The 18,959-nt window shown below is 44.2% G+C and overlaps 1 protein-coding gene across 1 annotated transcript in view; it reads right to left on the bottom strand.

The window, feature by feature from the left end:
- Window positions 1–18,959, bottom strand: part of LINGO2 (leucine rich repeat and Ig domain containing 2) — a 735,010-nt gene that overhangs the window by 107,115 nt on the left and 608,936 nt on the right. The gene's annotated exons all lie outside the window — the stretch shown is intronic.

Consider the following 18,959-nt stretch of genomic DNA (forward strand, 5'->3'; position numbering starts at 1 on the left):
GTGCCAGTCCTCAAATCCCCCCAGCGGGCCAATAATGTCACTCATGCCATCCAGAACCCGCCCCCCAAAACTCCACCCCCCCCAACTCCACCCTCCACCTGCCTAAGGCTTTGGGAGGGAGTTTGGGTCTGGGAGGGGGTCTGGGGGTGCAGGCTCTGGGATGAGGGTGCAGGAGGAGAGGGTGGGGTTGAAGGCTCTGGGAGGGAGGAGGGGTGCAGGCTCTTGGAGGGAGTTTGGGGGTGGGAGGGGGTGCATTGGGAGGGGTGCAGGCTCTGGGAGGAGTTTGGGGGCAGGAGAAGGTGTGTGGGAAGGGGGTGGGGGTGCAGGCTCTGGGAGGGAATTTGGGGGCAGGAGAGGGGTGTGGGAAAGGGATGGGGGTGCACAGTCTGGGAGGACGGGGAGTTTGGGGCTGGGATGTTTGGGGAGGGGGTGCAGGCTCAGAGAGGGAGTTTAGAAATAAAGAAGTCATTAAGCATCTCTGCCATTTCCACATTTTCTGTTATTGTCTTTCCCACCACATTGAGTAATGGGTCTACTCAGTCCTTGGTCTTCCTCTTGCTTCTAATGTATTTGTATATGTATTTGCATCTGACAGTAGATAGATGTTTTAGTTCTAATCACACTTTTGTCCTCTTTGCAATATTTCTGTCCCCCCCCCTCACTGTATGTTCCCATCTTGAAGTTATTAGGTCCCATGGAGCTAAGTAGATTTACGTCAGCTGAGGATCTGGCCTGATGTATATTGTGGCTGTGGTGGTGGGGGGCTGACCCACACAGGCAGAAGAAGGGTTACAGCAGCTTTGGGGAGGCTGCGCAGAACCCAGCCAATTAGAAGAGGGCTTATGGAGCCAGCCTATAGGCAGAAGTCTTAGTGGAGCAGCAAATCAGGGCCAGGCTGGCCCATATAAGAAGGGCTGTTGAGCCGGACAAAGGCAGTCTCTCCCTGGAGGCCAGGGGAGAGACGACTGGCTTCCCTGTAGGAGGGTAGAGAGAAACAGCACCATGGACAGAGCAGTGCTGGGCAGGGTCAGGGGAGCAAGAGGGAGCTCCAGATGGTCCATTGCCAGACTGAGGTCCTGATAGAAGGGTGGAGAAGGTGCTAGGGCTGTGGGAAAGTGGCCCAGGGAAACAGACAGCAGAGTAGTAGGAGGGGCACTATGTGGCTGCCAGCTATAGAGTCCCTGGGCCGGGACCCGGAGTAGCGGGCGGGCCCGGGTCCCCCCATCCATTTCCCCCCACACACACTTGCCACTGAGGGGAGGGGCCAGTTCATGGACTTCAGTTTGCCACTGAGGCGAATGGCTAGACTGGATACTGCAGTTTACCACCAAGGCAAGTGGGTGGACTGAGGACAGTTGGGTTCCCCCGGAAGGGGGGGAGAGAACCAAGTGGGGCACACCAGAGAGCTGTATCTAGAAGAGGATGCCACAGGCGAGAGTGACAATGGGCGAGACAACACTAGACAAGGGTGCTCTGGTGAAATGAGAGCTAATTCCCAGGACAGCGAACAGGAGGCGCCGCGGTAGCGAGTCCCGCCTCGTTATAGTGGCTCTTCTCGCATTGAGAATCTGTGGCAATTTTGCAGTTGACTTTAATGGGAAAAAGATCAGCTCCTCTATGTTGGAAAAACTTTGCTTTTAAGGAGGACTTAAAAAAAAAACCCAACCAGAAAAGCATGTGAACTGTTGAGTGTTGCTCTAAAGGGGTGAGGCGGGGGCACCGTTTCAGAAGTTGTTTGCTAAAAGGCATGAACTCAAGAACAGTCAGCCCTGCTAATACATTATGTTTGCTACTGAATAAAATATTTTGACATTTTTGTGGCTTAAGTGAGAGCTATACACAGGCAATTCAAACTCTAATGTATAAGCCCCTTAGGCTGGCATGAAACATACCAGCATGTCTCCCTCCAGTTACCTGTCAGGCCTGCCTGCAGCTCACCTTGCAGGAGGGTAGATCTAAGGGGCAGCAAGGTCAGCCAATGCTGACTGTCTCCCCCTCCCCAAATCTATGAGCTCGGGGTAAACAAATGGGCTGCTGGCTGGATTCAAACCCAGGTCCTGCTCCTACCCTTCCCTGTCTAAGGGACTAACTTGAGCACCCAGCAGCTGGTTTGCCAGTTGGAAGCACACTAGGGCTGGGCCTAGGATACTAGACTGTCTTGAAGCCTGCACATTGGCCCGTGCCACTTCCCTGGCTTTGCCTCCAGCACTCTGCTCTGAGCTAGCAAAACACTGCATGGGGCAGATGGCCTCTGCCCAGCCCGGCTGACCCTCCCTTCCTGGGATGCACATGTCAGTGGGTGTAAAGCAGGAGAGGCTCCTCCTGGTGCTGCAACCATGGCTCAGCAGCACCTTTCCTTTTAATAAGCTGAAGTGGGGGCCCAAACAGACAGGAGAGAGCCTGGTGGCTGGGGGAGAGAGATAACAGGGTAAAGAGAAAAACAGACCTGGAGAGGGCTGAGAGAACTGGGACAAGGGCTCAGAGAAAGGGGTGGGAGAAAACTGGGGGAGGAAGCCATAGGGCACCAGTTCCCAAACGGTGGGTCACGACCCCAAATGGGGGTGTGCCACCAGCAGATGGGGTCACGGCGATCCCTACTGTGCAGAGGATGCCATTTAGCTCTTCAAAATTGTGTCTTGCATGCTGTTTGGGGCCCAGAAAGGAAATACTTCACTGAAATGGGGTCGTGCTGGTAAAAAGCTTGGGGACCCCTGCGTGGGAAGAGGGCGCAGGGTCAAGAGAATTAGGAGGGGATACAGAGGCAAAGAGGAAATATGGTGGGGAGGGACTGAGTATGGGGTCCCAAAAGACAATAGTGTGTGCAGAGGGAAGTGCAATGTGGGGAGAGGAGTGGGTGAATGGAGTGGAACAGCAAAGGGAGTGGCAGGTTTGCAAGAATGCAAGAATGGAGGTGCCAGCATCAACTTCACCCATTGCCCCACTCTCAGGGCTGGGGAGAGGGAACAGAGATCAGGGTCAGATTTCCAATTAGGCACAGTAGGCACACGCCTAGGGACGCCTAAAATTTTAAAGTGGGTTAAAAGTTTAATTTTTTATGGAAAAAACACAAAGGTTAGCTGTAGGTAGAGGGGCGCTGAAGATGCTCTGCCTAAGGGTGCATAAGATGTAAATCCGGCACTGATTGAGATGGGGGATTTATGGAAGAAACAGAGCTCAGAGAAGCCTTATGAAAATGAGAAGGGAATAGAAGTGGAGGAGCCTGGAGTAAGAAAGATGGAAAGAAGACAGAAGATGTTTGGGGACCCTAAGGAAAGTGAAAGACAATGAATCTAAAGGGAAAAGGCAAGAAAACTTAAGGGACTCAGGAAGAAAGGAAAAAGATCAGGGAAGGTTTCAGAAGAGAGAGAGAAAAGGAGATGGGATGGCCAGGCAACAGGGGGAAGAAAGGAAAGGATACAGGGAGAAAATGGAGACCAAGAGAAAAGGCAGAACAGGAAACAAAGGAGAGAAAACTGAAAGGAAGTTTGGGAAAGAAGGCAACAGGTGCAAAAGGAGTGAGGACGAGAAGAGAAAGAAAGGAGTTAGGGGAAAAAATGAAAATGAAATGAAAGAGGAGCAAGAACTAACAACTTTGAGTGGTGAGTGAACTTCATTATATTTATTCAGGCTCCTGATTTTATTGTCTTATTGATTACAATTTATAGAAAGCCACTGGGTAAATACTACCATAAAGAACTGTAACAAGGCAGGACTTTGCCCTGAAGAGCTCACAACCTAAACAGACAAAATACAGAAAGTGAGGGTGGAAGGCATGCAGCCTGGAAACAGAGTGATTGAAGCAGTTAGATCAGACAAGGTCAGCTTTAAAGGTTGAGGATTTTTTAAAGATGGAAATATATTATCATCTGTACTGTGAGGTAAATTAAAGGATTATGAGGTGAAGCAAATGAATAGGCCAGTTGTTGCTGCCAGAACGCTAGCTTGAAAAAAAGAGGTTTTAGGATGGATTTGAAAGAGCAGAGGGAGGCTGTTTGGCATAATGGAAGGAGGAGGCTGTTCCAGATGGAGGAAGAGGTGTGAAACAAAAGTGTAGTGGGAAAAAAATTTCCCGGGAGGGGGCAGAGTTATGGCCGGATGCATTTCAATCAAATGAAAAATCAACAAACAAGTCACCAAAAGGCACAGTCATAGTAAAGAGCCAGTGTGCAGAGCCTTGAAAAGTGACGCTGGTATTTGAAATTGGGGTGGAATGGGATCAGAAGCCAGTGAGGGACTTGAGTGTGTAGAACCGTATATGACACGATCAGTTTAAAGGGCAAGGAAGATAAGGTTAGCTGTAGTGTGTTGAATGGACTAAAATGGGAGAAGGTCAGAGATCTGATGGTTGGAAAAGATGATGTTTCATTTCTATGGCCGATGCCTCATAACCCACGATGGGTCTTGCTATTTGAGCCTCAGAGTTCATTTGTTCACAGGGCTTTTATCCTTAAATCAACCCGGTCTTTTTCATTTGCATTGAACCTACTTAAGTGCTTCACCTGGGACAGAAGAAGCCTTTTAATCATCTTGAGCAACATTCATCCCCCTAACACAACTCTGCAGTGGATGACTGCAATGGAATTATAAGAGAGAGGTGAATTTGGACTACTGCATGTTAGTATCATGGCTGAAAAGGTGTTGGATAGAAACCTGTAGCCCAGAGGAGGAAGGTAGAAATGAAGATGTCTCTTAATTTTGTCATGAAATGGGGATGAGAGATGGCAATCTGTGGAAAGGAAGAGGGTAAAATATTATTAATTTCAATATGTATTTATTAACTCTTGCCTTAAAACATAAAATGGCAGGTGAGAAGAGAGGGCAAAAATGCTCTGTCTTTTTAGTTAATATATGCATTGAATCAGGCTGAAAACAGGAATTAGAAATAAGACCCTGAAGCTGGAAGGCGAAAGCGTAAGAGTATTTTTTAAACTGTGCTGTTTCACATCATGCTCATTTCACCTTTGATGCGGTGTCAGAGCAGAAACCTCTCAAAAGCAGGAGTGAGTGTATTTTAAGGTAACGATACTTTAATCTCTTCTGAAGCTGAGGAGGTTAGCAGGGTTGCTCACCAAAGCTTGTTTAAATTCTACCAACTGTGGCTTTCTAACAAGTTTTGGAAACTGTCAAGCAACCTTCAGGAAGTGCTACAAGGCCCAGATATTCACCCAGACCTTTGCCTGAGTCAGGGTTTGCATGGAAGGCAAAGTACCATTTAGGTGCTGATCACTGTAACCCCCACTGGAGTCAATGACTGTGCGGAACACTTAGCACTCTACTGCACCTTTCAGGTTTGGGTTCTGTGGGTCCAATTTTCCACAGCACCTAAGCAGATGCCCTTGTAATGCTAGGGCCATGATTTTTTAAATAGTAACCCGTGATTTTGGATTGAAACACCTTAAAAAGCCCTGATTTTCAGAGATGGGGTGCTTATCATTTTCTGAAAATCATGACCCTTGAGGTGTCTCAAGGTGGGCATCTAGAAACTAAGGTTCGGCCACAATCACTGGTCCCTTCTGAAAATCTTGGTCTAGAGCTAGTCGGAGCTGCTGGATGCTGAGTTCTTTTGAAAATCAAGCCCCAAATGGCTGGTTGAAATCAATGGGAGTTGGGCACCTAAATACCTTGTAGGAACTGGGGCTAAGTCACTTTTGAAAATTGGACTTAGATTGTTTTTGAAATTTCTGCCCTTAAACACTAATGATGGGCACTATAGGAAACCAAAAAATAGTTAAAATAAAATAACCATAAAACATGCAAACAAAAGGTTAAAATTCTCTTTCACTTGCACCATGCTGATACAAATTAGTCCTGAAGATTGGCTGGTCATGATTAGAAGCGACATTCTTTATGCCTCTCAATTATTTATATATATAATATATAAAGAATCCTCATATAAAGAAGGCTGCTTTGTTAGACTCAAGATTGAGTATTTTTTTTTTGTAAATTGGGTTATAAAAATGTAAATTCTGTGTGTGTGTGTGCGAGTGTGAGAGAGAGAGAGAAACAAAGGTCAGCATCAGAGGCAGTCATACATTTTTATTATTAAAGATATGCCAGACTGATTATCATACTGTATACAATTTTGCTGCTATAATTCCATAGTTTAGGCAGCTGGAGTTTGATTAAAAATGTAAATGAGTGCATTTCTTACTCAGCTAGAAGGGCACACTGCACAAATTCTAAATAGAAACGTTATACAAAAGGAGAATTTCTTACCTGTGCCCTGGTTCTGAAAATACAGGAGGAATGAGAAGCTCCTCCTCTTTTGGCAGACTGGCAAATAGGCCACAGTCAATATTTCTATCATGATGCTACCCTCCTCAATCTTCAGATTAAGGTTAGAGAGGTTGGCCTCTAATGGAATGGATGAAGATATCCATCCTGATCCAGTAAACCACAAAAGCACTTGTGCCACTTTAAGTACGTGAGTATTCACAGTGATGTCAATAAAAGGCATGCATATGATTAAGTGCTTCTCTGAATTGGGGCCTTCATGCATAGTGTCATAGAAGGGTCCACCCAAGAAGCCGTTAAACAAGTATTCAAACATTTTTCCAGCTAACTGTACTTATTCATAGATGTGCATAGGATCAGTCCCATCTTTTGTCTCCCAGCAAGCATGAGCTATCTCTTCTACCTAAGAGAAACCAGAAATATTTTCAGGTTTCGGAATAGCAGCAGTGTTAGTCTGTCTCCACAAAAAGAACAGGAGGACTTGTGGAACCTTAGAGACTAAAATTTATTTGAGCATAAGCTTTCGTGGGCTACAGCCCACTTTATTGGATGCATATATACAGAGAAGGTGGAAGTTGCCATACAAACTGTAAGAGGCTAATTAATTAAGATGAGCTATTATCAGCAGGAGAAAAAAAACTTTTGTAGTGATAGTTAGATAGTTGACAAGAAGGTGTGAGGATACCTAACATGTTAAGTATCCTCACACCTTCTTGTCAACTGTCTAAATGGGCCATCTTGATTATCACTACAGAAGTTTTTTTCTCCTGCTGATAATAGCTCATCTTAATTAATTAGCCTCTTACAGTTTGTATGGCAACTTCCACCTTCTCTGTATGTGTATATATCTTCTTACTATATGTTCCATTCTATGTGTGCAATGAAGTGGGCTGTAGCCCACGAAAGCTTATGCTCAAATAAATTTGTTAGTCTCTAAGGTGCCACAAGTACTCCTGTTCTTTTTGCAGAAATATTTCTTCCCACTTCTTATATTCCTTCAAAAACAGCAGATAACTAGTATTCTCCTTTTCTACCACAAGCTGCATTTCAAACATCTTAGCCTCATTCTTAATAAGGAAGATCTGCTCCAGAGAATTCTGGGAAGGTCTGAATATGACTTGGATGATTACAGAAGATTCTTTCCAGGACAAAATATTTATCTGACCTAAGGTCACTGGATGGAAAAGGGTCCGATGTTATGTCCCAGTCCTCAGCTGTTGACAGAGCTCAGATCCAGAGGGCTTCTTAGGGAAAATTCGTGGTGAAATTATCCAGGCGAAATCATGAAAATCAAAGTTTTGTAAATAAAAAAATGGGTAGTTTGCACAATAATATTTTGAGACCTCTGGGATCATGATAAAAGTAATTTTGAAAGTTTTGTATAAGTCTGAAGGAAAGTCTAGCAGATCGTTTTCATAGTTCAAAACACAAGCTGTTAGTTTATCTTTCTATCAGAAAGTTCAGCAAATGGCAAGCTCAGATATGGGATATTCACGTGTCTTTAGGGGCCAGTTCTACAAGGTGCTGAGTTCTCTCTGTATGGCGCTGGGCATCCTCAAATTCCATAGACTTAAATGAGATTTGAAGGTGCCCAGCACCATGCAGGTGGTGCTCTGCACAGCTCAGAAGCAAGCATTAAATCTCCAGTGAAGTATTCTGTGGTATTCTAGTTACAGCTCCCAGTCAGGTAGGGTATCAGGACCGGAGATAGTGGCATGATCCCTGCAAATCAAAAGGGTACAAAATGATTGTCCCCTAGCAAAATAAATCTGATCACCAGTCATCTGTCCTGCTAAATTTCTGACCTCATCTCATCTCCCCATTTCAATTTCTTTCATGGCATCTTAGCCTTCTGTTCATATATTTCATTCTGGGACAGAGGCTCTCTCATTGTAAACCTTACAACAAATTAAAGTAAAGCTATTCCAGACAATATATTTCAGGAGAAAAGCAGTCTGAATCATAACGCGTATCATCATTCTAACCAGGGGCAATTCACAAATACAACTCAACTACTCTCCTTTGGAATGCTATTATCCAAGTTTCACAGCGAATGGCTACTGTTACGGGGATTTTTCTAACACTGACTGCGCCGATTCATCCACAGAGCAACTCGATGTACACAAAGTCATTTGGCCCCCAATCTGTATATGTTTTCCCAAAAAAGACTATTTGCTTTGCATTGTTACCACTGGAGAGAAAGAAAATAATTGTAGCCACCCACGTCCTATTTCAGACAACCAAGGGCAAATAAGGGGGCTGTCTGAAGGACCATCCTTCAGGTTTCACTATGGGGAAAACAAATCTGAGATTAATAGAAGCAAGACTACACTGTGTGTACACAAACACAAATTTTACTTTTGATGCACTGAATCTAAAGAACAATGTTCCCGTTGATATAATACACGGAAACATAAAGCTGCCATGAAGGTGAAAACAGCTTCAGCAACTTAAACAAAAATCCAGCAGTGTTTAAATAACGTTTTTCTCATGAGATTGTGGGAGCAAGGGATATAAGGTAAGCAGACTCCAAAGAGTCTTGAGACAGCTTACCTAACATGGCTGTAGTTTTGCTGTAGCTATAATAGCATGGTTCATCTGATGCAGTAGGCTAATGCTACTCTAGCCATCCATAAGGAAGTGCAGTGGAAAATGTACATTTTCAGTCTGGCTGCTGATTTTTCACATTCAAATTTTCAAGGCGTGTATATCAAATATAATCGGGGTGAGGATTTTCAACTCTCCTGTCAGTCACCCATGCATGCTTCCAAGTCCTTCCTGTCCTACCTTCTCAATAACGTGCACATTTCCATGAGGTGAATTATGTAAAGAAAACCCTTCTGCACTCCTGGTTACACCCCTCTCAAGACTTTATTATAAAGACTTCAAAAAGAGAGTAGTCTTGCAACCCTCAGTCTGCAGAGGAGGCTGACTGAAGTCAATCTGACTCATAAGAACGGCCATACTGGGTCAGACCAAAGGCCCATCTAGCCCAGTATCCTGTCTTCTGACAGTGGCCAGTGCCAGATATCCCAGAGAGAATGAACAGAACAGGTAATCATCGAGTGATCCATTCCCTGTCGCCTATTCCCAGCTTCTGGCAAACAGAGGCTAGGGACACCATCCCTGCCCATCCTGGATAATAGCAATTGATGGACCTATCCTCCATGAATTTATCTAGTTCTTTTTTGAACCCTGTCATAGTCTTGGCCTTCACAACATCCTCTGGCAAAGGGTTCCACATGTTGACTGCTTGTGGTGTGAAAAAATACTTCCTTTTCTTTGTTTTAATCCTGCTGCCTATTAATTTCATTTGGTGACCTCTAATTCTTGTGTTATGAGAAGGAGTAAATAACACTTCCTTATTTACTTTCACCACAACAGTGATGATTTTATACACCTCAATCATGTGGCCCCCAGTCATCTCTTTTCCAAGCTGAAAAGTGCCAGTCAACATAAAAATGGCCCTACTGGGTCAGACCCAAGGTCCATCTAGCCCAGTATCCTCTCTTCTGACAGTGCGAGTGCCAGGTGCCCCAGAGGGAATGAACAGAACAGGTAATCATCAAGTGATTCATTCCCAGCTTCTGGCATTATTAATCTCTCCTCATACGGAAGCCGTTCCATACCCCTAATCATTTTTGTTGCCCTTTTCTGAACCTTTTCCAATTCCAAGATAGTTTTTTTGAGACGGAGTGACCACATCTGCACACAGTATTCAAGATGTGGGAGTACCATGGATTTATATAGAGGCAATAGGATATTTTCTGTCTTATTATCTATCCCTTTCTTAATGATTCCCAACATTCTGTTCGCTTTTTTGACTGCCAATGCACTGAGAGTGGATGTTTTCAGAGAACTATCCACAATGACTCCAAGATCTCTTTCTTGAGTGGTAACAGCTAATTTAGACCCCATCATTTTATATGTATAGTTGGGATTATGTTTTCCAATGTGCATTACTTTGCAATTATCAACATTGAATTTCATCTGCCATTTTGTTCCCCAGCCACATACTTTTGGGATATCATTTTGTAGCTCTTTGCAGCCTGCTTGGGACTTAATTATCTTGAGTAGTTTTGTATCATCTGCAAATTTTGCCACCTCACTATTTACCCTTTTTTCCAGATCATTTATGAATATGTTGAATAGGACTAGGCCCAGTACCGACCCCTGGGGGACAACACCATTTACCTCTCACCATTCTGAAAACTAACCATTTATTCCTATCCTTTTTTTCCTGTCTTTTAATCATTAACCAATCCATGAGAGGACCTTCTCTCTTATCCCATGACAGCTAACATTGATTAAGAGCTTTAGTGAGGGATCTTGTCAAAGCTTACTGAAAATCTAAGTACACTCTATCCATGGGATCCCCCTTGTCCATGTGTGTGTTGACCCCCTCATAGAATTCTAGTAGATTGGTGAGGCATGATTTCCCTTTACAAAAACCACGTTGACTCTTCCAACAAATTACATTAATCTAAGTGTCTGACAATTTTGTTCTTTACTACAGTTTCAACCGGTTTGCCCAATACTGAAGTCAGGCTTACTAGCCTGTAATTGCCAGGATCACCTCTGGAGCCCTTTTTAAAAATTGGTGTCGCATTAGCTATCCTCTAGTCATTTGGTAGTACAGAAGCTGATTTAAATGATAGGTTACAGACTCCTCAGGTGAATAATAAATTATAAATAATAATACCACCTAGTTCTTATATAGTGCTTTTTATCAGTAAAGCACAAATCAAGCATCATTATCCCCATTTTACAGACAGGAAGATTGAGGCACCAACAGAAGTGACTTGTCCAGTTGCAGAGTCCCCTGAGTTCCAGGCCTGTGCTCTATTCACTAGGATAAACTGCTTAAAGGCTGTCAGAGGAAAATTAAAGTTGGAAAATTCAGTAGTGTCAACCCCAAATGTCCAAAAAATATGATTATTCAAAAAGTATCATGATGAGATTAAAATTAATAATAATGCTAGCTTTGTATTCTTTCCATTTGCCTAATGAGTCTTGAGCCACTTTAGGTTTCATGACAGGTTTCAGAGTAGCAGCCGTGTTAGTCTGTATTCACAAAAAGAAAAGGAGTACTTGTGGCACCTTAGACACTAACCAATTTATTTGAGCATAAGCTTTCGTGAGTTGTACTCCTTTCCTTTCTTTTTAGGTTTCATGTTTTCAAGCTTTTGTCAGCAACCATGTGGGCTAGAAACTTAAAAAAACAACAACCCCTGACAACCTCTGTTGATTATCATATAATCACCTGACTCCAGGAACTAAACACCAAATATTGTGAGACTCACAATGAAATCATGAGAGTGGGCAACAATGAATATCTCCCTTGTTAATATGCTGCACTGAGTTTGTTTCCTCAAAAAACCCAAAAAGGAAAATAAAGGAAAAATAAGATTAGTTGAAAGTTTTGCTTTTGAAACGCACTTGTTTAGAGAAAATATATATTTCTTATGGTTGACATGACTGTAGTGAATGGAGTGTCTCTGCCCGAGTTATAAAGCCTTATAGGCTCAGCTGATTGGCCTACTAATTCTCCATAGAAAACTCCTATTAGGAATGCAGGATCAAAAGATGACTATTTAAGTAAAAACAAATTGCATCCAAATTGGATATAAGAGCATCATAATTTTAAAATAATTAATTAATGCAGGAGGTTCATTATTACTGACAGTATTAACACCTTAAATTCCAGGGAGGCATAAGGAGCAGGGAGAAGCAATCTAACAGTCTCTAATTTTCTAAAAGACAGCTGGAGAGTCCTGGAGCCAGGGTTGCCAGTCTTCCTGTTTTCACTGGAACGCCCAATTGAAAAGGGACTCTGGTCGACAGTGCAGCGCATCTAAGGCAGGCTTCCTGTCGGTCCTAGTGCTGTGCGACTCCCGGAAGTGGCCACCAGGTCCCTGCAGCCCCAGACACATGGGTAGCCAGGGAGGCTACATGCACTGCCCTCACCCCAAGTGTTGGATCATATTAAAGAAGTTCTGTATTAAAATCACAAATAAGTTTGATTCCCCATAGTTTAAATTCCAGGGTATTACTGATTAAGAGGTCTCTTGGTTTTTGGTACTGTTTCTCTCCCTCTATGTATGAAACTTGCAAGCTGCTAATTGCGTTAGTACATTCTAAGACAGAGTCTGTTCTCAAAGCAATTTACACAGAGAGAGACTCAAAGCAATACTCTGTAACAACAGAAACAGCACCCTGAGACTCCCCGCCCTTTTGTTGTATTAACAATTGTGATTAAAATAGAGATAGAGGATGTATGTGGATGGATGCTTGGTGTGGATAATAACTGAATGATCAGGGAGGTGCCAGCCTAAGAATCCAGGGTCCATCGGCTGAAGAAGACGTCAAGAGGACCCCCGGAGGGCAGACTGGAATCCACCCAACAGCCTCAAGAATGGGAGAACCAAAGAACAAGATAACATCTAGTGGCACGGAGCCGTCAGGAATGTGCCATCTGCTGATTGATTCAGCAACAGCAGGATGAAGCAATTCCCATAGACTGACATAGGAAGAAATTCCTATAAAAATGGACTCTAGAAAGTGAGAACTTTGGGGTCTGATTCTGCAAACCAACTTCCAGGAGCATCAGATGAGCACCTGAAAAGGCCCTGCTCCCTCCTCATGTCCAGGCCACCTGGCCAGTGGCTTGGCATGAGCAACTCTAAAGCTGGTAACTATGATAACAACCTTGCAGAACCTGTGTGTGTGTGTGTGTGTATGAATGAATGTGTGAATAAATATGAGATTGAATGGAATGTTATAGCTACAACTAACTGCTTACTATGATAACAACCTTGCAGAACCTGTGTGTGTGTTTGTAGGAATGAATGTGTGAATAAATATGAGATTGAATGGAATGTTATAGCTATAACTAACTGCTTACTATGATTCTTTCTGTATTCACAATAAATGTGGTATTTTGCCTTTTCCCCTTTAAGAAGATCCTGCTGGTTTTTATTTTATTGGTATAACACTAGGGCCAGGTCCGCAGTTCCCATTGGCTGGGACCCGCACCCCGAACCCTCTGCCGCACCCCAACCACCTGCCCTAGCCCAGAGTTTCCTCCCACACCCAAACTCCCTCCCGTAGCCCGCACCCCCCTCAACCCATTGCCCCAGACCCATCCTGTACCCCAAACCCCTCATCCCTGGCCGCACCCAAGAGACCACACCCCGAGCTGGAGCCCTCTACCCCCCCGCACTCCAACCTTCTACCCCAGCCTGGAGCCTCTTCCTTCACCCCAAACCACTCGTCCCCGGCCCCACCCCAGAGCCTGCATCCCCAGCCAGAGCCCTCCTGCCCCTCCCGCCCTCCAATTCCTTGCCCCAGCCCGGTGAAAGTGAGTGAGTGGGGATGGAGCAAGCGGGGCTGGAGTAGGGGTGGGACCTTGGAGAAGGGGCAGAACAGGGGTGTTCGGCTTTGTGTGATTAGAAAATTGGCAACCCTACCTGGAGAGCCACGGTCCAGTGGAATTCCAGGCAGAATGTTCTCTAACAGCGGCTAAAGAACAGAAAAATCTAAGCCTTCTAAAACTGCATACTTCTTTGCAATAAGAAGAGATACAACAGTAATAGATTATGCTGTTCAACTGAATTAAAAGATAGAGCGGTTGGTATAGTGAACAGAAAGTCCCACTAGTTGAAAGTGATTCACAAAGCCTGTGTGTTAGTGATTATCTGCCAGCCTCTATGTACTGGGGGCACATTAATGCCTGCCACAATAATATGGGGATAACAATTTATTAATTTATTTTATGCCTTTAGTTAGCAGTTTAGAAAGAATAGAAGGGAGTCACTTGAGTAGAAGAGGGACTTCTGAGAGCTTTCATATGGTTATCGTTGCCAGGGAAACCACTTCTTCATTTGCGCATCATGGTCAACTGCTGTAGAAATCAGGCAATAAAGAAACAGAAAGAAATCTAATTTTGTACACCAATTTCAGTGAGGAAAACTCACCTGCCCCACTGTGATTTGGAACAGTCTAGCAGCATTGCTACATTTGTTAGGGATTTCAGAAGGTGTGAAATGCAAGTATGATGCATTGGAGGAAACTTAACATTATACAAAATACTACCTTTTTTGGGGGGCAGGAGGAGGGCGAAGAGAGAACTAAGAGGCATTCTCTATGTATACGTTTATTTCTTGTCTCTCCCTGAGAAACATCTAACAGGTAGGCCAGTCAGCTGTGATTGTAAACTAGACAAATATTAATTCTATAACTCCTCCTCTGAGAAAAGCCTGCAGCTCAGCAGCACTATCATCAGCCCAGAGTCAAATGCCCAGAGAGTTCCTGCAGCCACAACCACCTCTTCCAGCTGTACAAGGAGAGCCAGCCCCAGCCTACCCCTATTACCTTTCCAAAACTTGCCAGTTCCGCTTCAGATCAAGTTAACGCGGTATCTGCCCCACTGTGACGCTTACCCATACTCACTATAGGAATACTGAGGTGATGATATTTACTTGTACATGACCATTGACAAATGTTTTTTCCTGAACAATTGAGCATATTTGGTACCTCAAGGACCCAAGCAGAGATCAACTAGCAAACGTACATACCCATACACTGCTGGATCTGTCAGACTGTAGCCCAAGCAGTGTGCGCTGTAGTTCTGGCCATACACAGTGTTAGCCCAGCTAGATAGACACTCATAAAAATTATATAAAAAACAAAAATACAGCTTTTCCTCTTCCCCACCCCCCAAAATCTCCTGACTCGTTTGCATGCGGCTATGCAAGTGGCTATACTTCCCTTATAAATGGTTAGATTGTGGACTGCCAGGACACTTGTTATAGCAAGGGATGGCAAGACACCACACGAGTTACAGCAGTGGAGGAGAAGAGAAATTTCCAAGAAGGCTGATGATGATTTGGCATAAATTGTCTGGGAATTCTGGTTTCTAGTTTATATCCTGCTGAAATAAACTGCATCCCACTAAGTAGACAACACATAGATCTCTAATGGAAGGTAAGACAAAAGTTCTCCTTTGCAAAACAAAGCCTATGTGAGAGTTTCTATATTTGGTCATCATCATTACTTGATTCAGACTGCGAAGAAAAATGGAAGCCTTTATTCCACAAGTTTTTGTAGCAAATGCATGAAGACATTACTTTTTTTCAGTGTTTCCACATCCTCCTTCTCCAGGGAGCAGGCTAATTGTATCATATTCAAATTCAAACACAAAGTAATTTCCAGCAATAAACCCCCCTAATCTGACTGCAAAAGGAATAAGAGAGACAGCAAAAGCCACAGTGACAGGAACAGTGATGTCCTCTTCAATTAAATAGTACAAAGAGGAAACATTTGGGATAGTTGGGGTTTGGAAAACCTTCAGAAACTGAGTTAATGTTCTGAGCAGAGGTTAATTCTACTTTTCAGTTTGGTTAATCTCACTCTTTTGCAGATGTTAAAAAGAGCTAAAGAATCAAAGGAATTGATTGCTGTTTTATGGAGAAAAAGGCAGTGAATTTGTAACCTGGTTATACATGCAGTACATAACTTTCAATTAATCACAAACATATGTAAATGGCATTAACACCAGCATGTTTGTCCAAGAGTGGATCAGAGCTCCTTGTGTTAAAAGCACATAGCCTATTCAGTAACTGTTCTGTCTGGACAGTTTAAAAATCAATTTTACCTAAACCAGTGTGACTCTCTCAGACTGGCAATGCCACAATCTTAAAAATCTTCAACTCTCTTTTTTTTCTCTTTTTCTGTTGGGAATATACTCCACCTCACTTCTTATTTTGTGGCAAAAATTTGTTCTCAGATCAACGTGGCAGACCATGACCTGGATATTCAGAGCCTCCTACCTGCGGGGAACATCCATTTACCCTCCCCTATGTGTCAGGAAAGTAGGGCACCAAATCAGGATTCACCATGTGGAAATGAAAGCAGGATTTTGCCCTTGATGGTGAATCATCCTCTCTAGTGCACTCTCCAATCCTGGTCTCACCCTCCAGCCCTGTGAATGGGAACAGTCACTCCCAGTGCCTCCTAATGGTTGGGTAGGGGGGTAGGTGGCAGGCTGCCTTCCTCCTGGGTGTTCCCCTTTCTTTACTGCAGTTCCACCCTGCAGTGGTCGGTCCTTTCAGCGACTCAGCCCTCTGGCCAGGTCACGCTTTCAAGTTCACCTCTTTCAGGGTACATACAAAAGAGTCCAATACTTTTCAGAATTCAGCGAGAGATTCAGGATCAGGGTCTTGTGGTGTGGACCATTGTATCTTCAGGGTCTTTTTCCAACTAGATTCCCAGCCAAAGGAGAGATGTCTGTAGATGTCCCTTTTTAGGGGTTGGCAGGAGAGCCTGGGCCCATGCTCTCCACCAGGCTCTGATCCAAGGCCCAATAGTAGGCAGCTAAACCCTGCACCTTGGGGTGCTATACAGCTACCTTCCTGGATCACATTCTACCAGTCCACTCTTTTCCCAAAGGGCAGAATAAATAACTAAAACACCTTCTGGTCCCGTCTTTGTAGGCTTGGTCAGGTCACTATTGATAGGCAGGAAGAGCCCCTGTGGAGTTCCATCCTAGGAGCTCAGAGGGCAGGCCAGGTCAGCTCACCTCCCGCTCTGCTGGTGAGCTGCTCTACTTTTGAGCTCCTCCTCTGAGCAATGCATGCTTTCCAGCTGTGGTGCAGTGGGGCTGCCTGGGCCTAGAGCAGCTGCTTAACCCTCTTCTTTACAGATGTGGTGTTTGTATCACAACCCCACTACCAGGTCATTTTTAATTTTTAAATTCGATAACTCCAAAACCGGCTAACTTTTCTAACATTTCTAAGATATTATAATAGATTATCAGGCTTTAGGACCCTGGATGGAGATGCAGTCCTATTCTGCTGACTCACCCAGACAAGTTGACCAGGTACAGAATGTCTTATTAACTTCAACTCAGAGAGAAGAAAGGCTGAGTGTCTCTGTAAGAAGAAGGAATTCAAAGCCCTGCAGAGAAAAGCCATGGGAGCAGCCGGGGGACTCAGGAGCTAATGGTTATGTTGAACTATTTGTAAGTACAGTCCTGAGTCAGAATTTTGTGTTGGCTCTTTGAGTGAAGTCACTGAGGCAGCTAAATACAAGTCAACCCAGGGATAGGGACTTGAGAAGAAATTACCTTGTTCTTGTGCATTTGTCTGTATGTGATGCTTTATTTCTTATAAGTCATGTGACGGGGCAAGGCCAGATGGCTATAGAAAAATAGTGGGAGATAGATATATTAGCTCCAGGCTAAACAAATCCCTGGTACCAGGTTAAGTGAAATGGAAGCTGCTCCAGGTCAATTAAGACACTGGGGGCCAATTAAGAACTTTCCAGAAGGCAGGGAGAATGCTAGGTTGATTGGGACACCTGAAGCAAACCAGGGGCTGGCTGAAACTAGTTAAAAGCCTCCCAGTTAGTCAGGTGGGTGTGCATGTCAGGAGCTGTGGGAGGAAGTTGTGCTGTTGGAGAGACTGAGTAGTACACACCATATCAGGCACAAGGAAGGAGGCCCTGAGGTAAGGGTGAAGTGGAGCTTGAGGAAGTGAGGGCTGCTGTGAGGGAAGTAGCCCAGGGAGTTGTACATGTCATGTTTCTAAAAGGTCAGCTACCATAGCTGATACTATTAGGGTCCCTGGGCTGGAGCCCGGAGTAGAGGGTGGACCCGGGCTCCCCCCCCACTTTTGCCCCCTGATTAATCACTGAGACTGGGAGACATCAGAGACTGTGTAAGGAAGGATAACTTCTCCTCACCTCCCTTGCTGGCTTATGATGAAAATGGCTCAGTAGACTGTGACCCTTGTTTCTACAGAAAGAAGGTTTATGTGGAGGGTCACAGTCAGCCTCTGAGGCTAGCGAAATCCGCCAGGAAATGTGGGACCCACGGAGGCAAGGACAGAGCTTTGCCACAGTCATTAGACTTGCACATTTATAATACACTATATTTACACAGATTGCATACTTCACCATTTGCACATTCATTATATGGAGTGATAAAATACTGCTCTAAAACTCTGTGGATAGAGCGGATACATTAATTAAACCAGCTGGCCTGAAGATGTGATGGCAGACACCTGAGTTTGTATCCAGATTTGATTTTCCAGCCCCTTTGACCGGCAGAGCTCAAGCTTGCCACCAAGGTGAAAATCTCTACCTCTGGATGGAAAGAAGCCGCTTCGAGCAAGAGTGTCCCAACAGCTATCCAAGGGACTGGATAGCTAGAGAGGCAGCTACTAGCTTTCATTAGGAGCTGTAGCAAAAGTGCTGGGCAAGGGGCCAACTGCTGGAGATGGGTGGGCTAGAGGGAAACCATGGACACAATGGCAAGACATATCACTCTTTCCCTGGCTGCCCCTTCTAGCGCACACTGCATGCCCTCCTCTTTGATTCAGTGTCACTTGACCAAGCATCCTGCGTGGCTTAAATAAACAGTACTGTACTTAACAGCAATACAATGGGGACAGAATCCTTAAAAGACGATTGCATGTTGTGTCAGAGAAGATAGCACTATGCATTATTCACACTTCAAATGCTATAGACAAGATAAAGATGAAAAAGGAATGTGTGGCATGCCAAAGACAGCTCAAATCCCATTTTCTTTATGGATTTTAACTGGTTGACTGACCAGTTTCCTACAGATCAAACCGTCTCAAATGACTTTGTGTCAGAAAGACTCATGCTTTCCCACAGAACTTCCTCAAACTTTAGATGTGAAGAAAACAAGTCAGGTACATATT

Source organism: Chelonia mydas, chromosome 5, assembly GCF_015237465.2.
Source record: "Chelonia mydas isolate rCheMyd1 chromosome 5, rCheMyd1.pri.v2, whole genome shotgun sequence".
NCBI classification, from domain to species: domain Eukaryota; kingdom Metazoa; phylum Chordata; order Testudines; family Cheloniidae; genus Chelonia; species Chelonia mydas.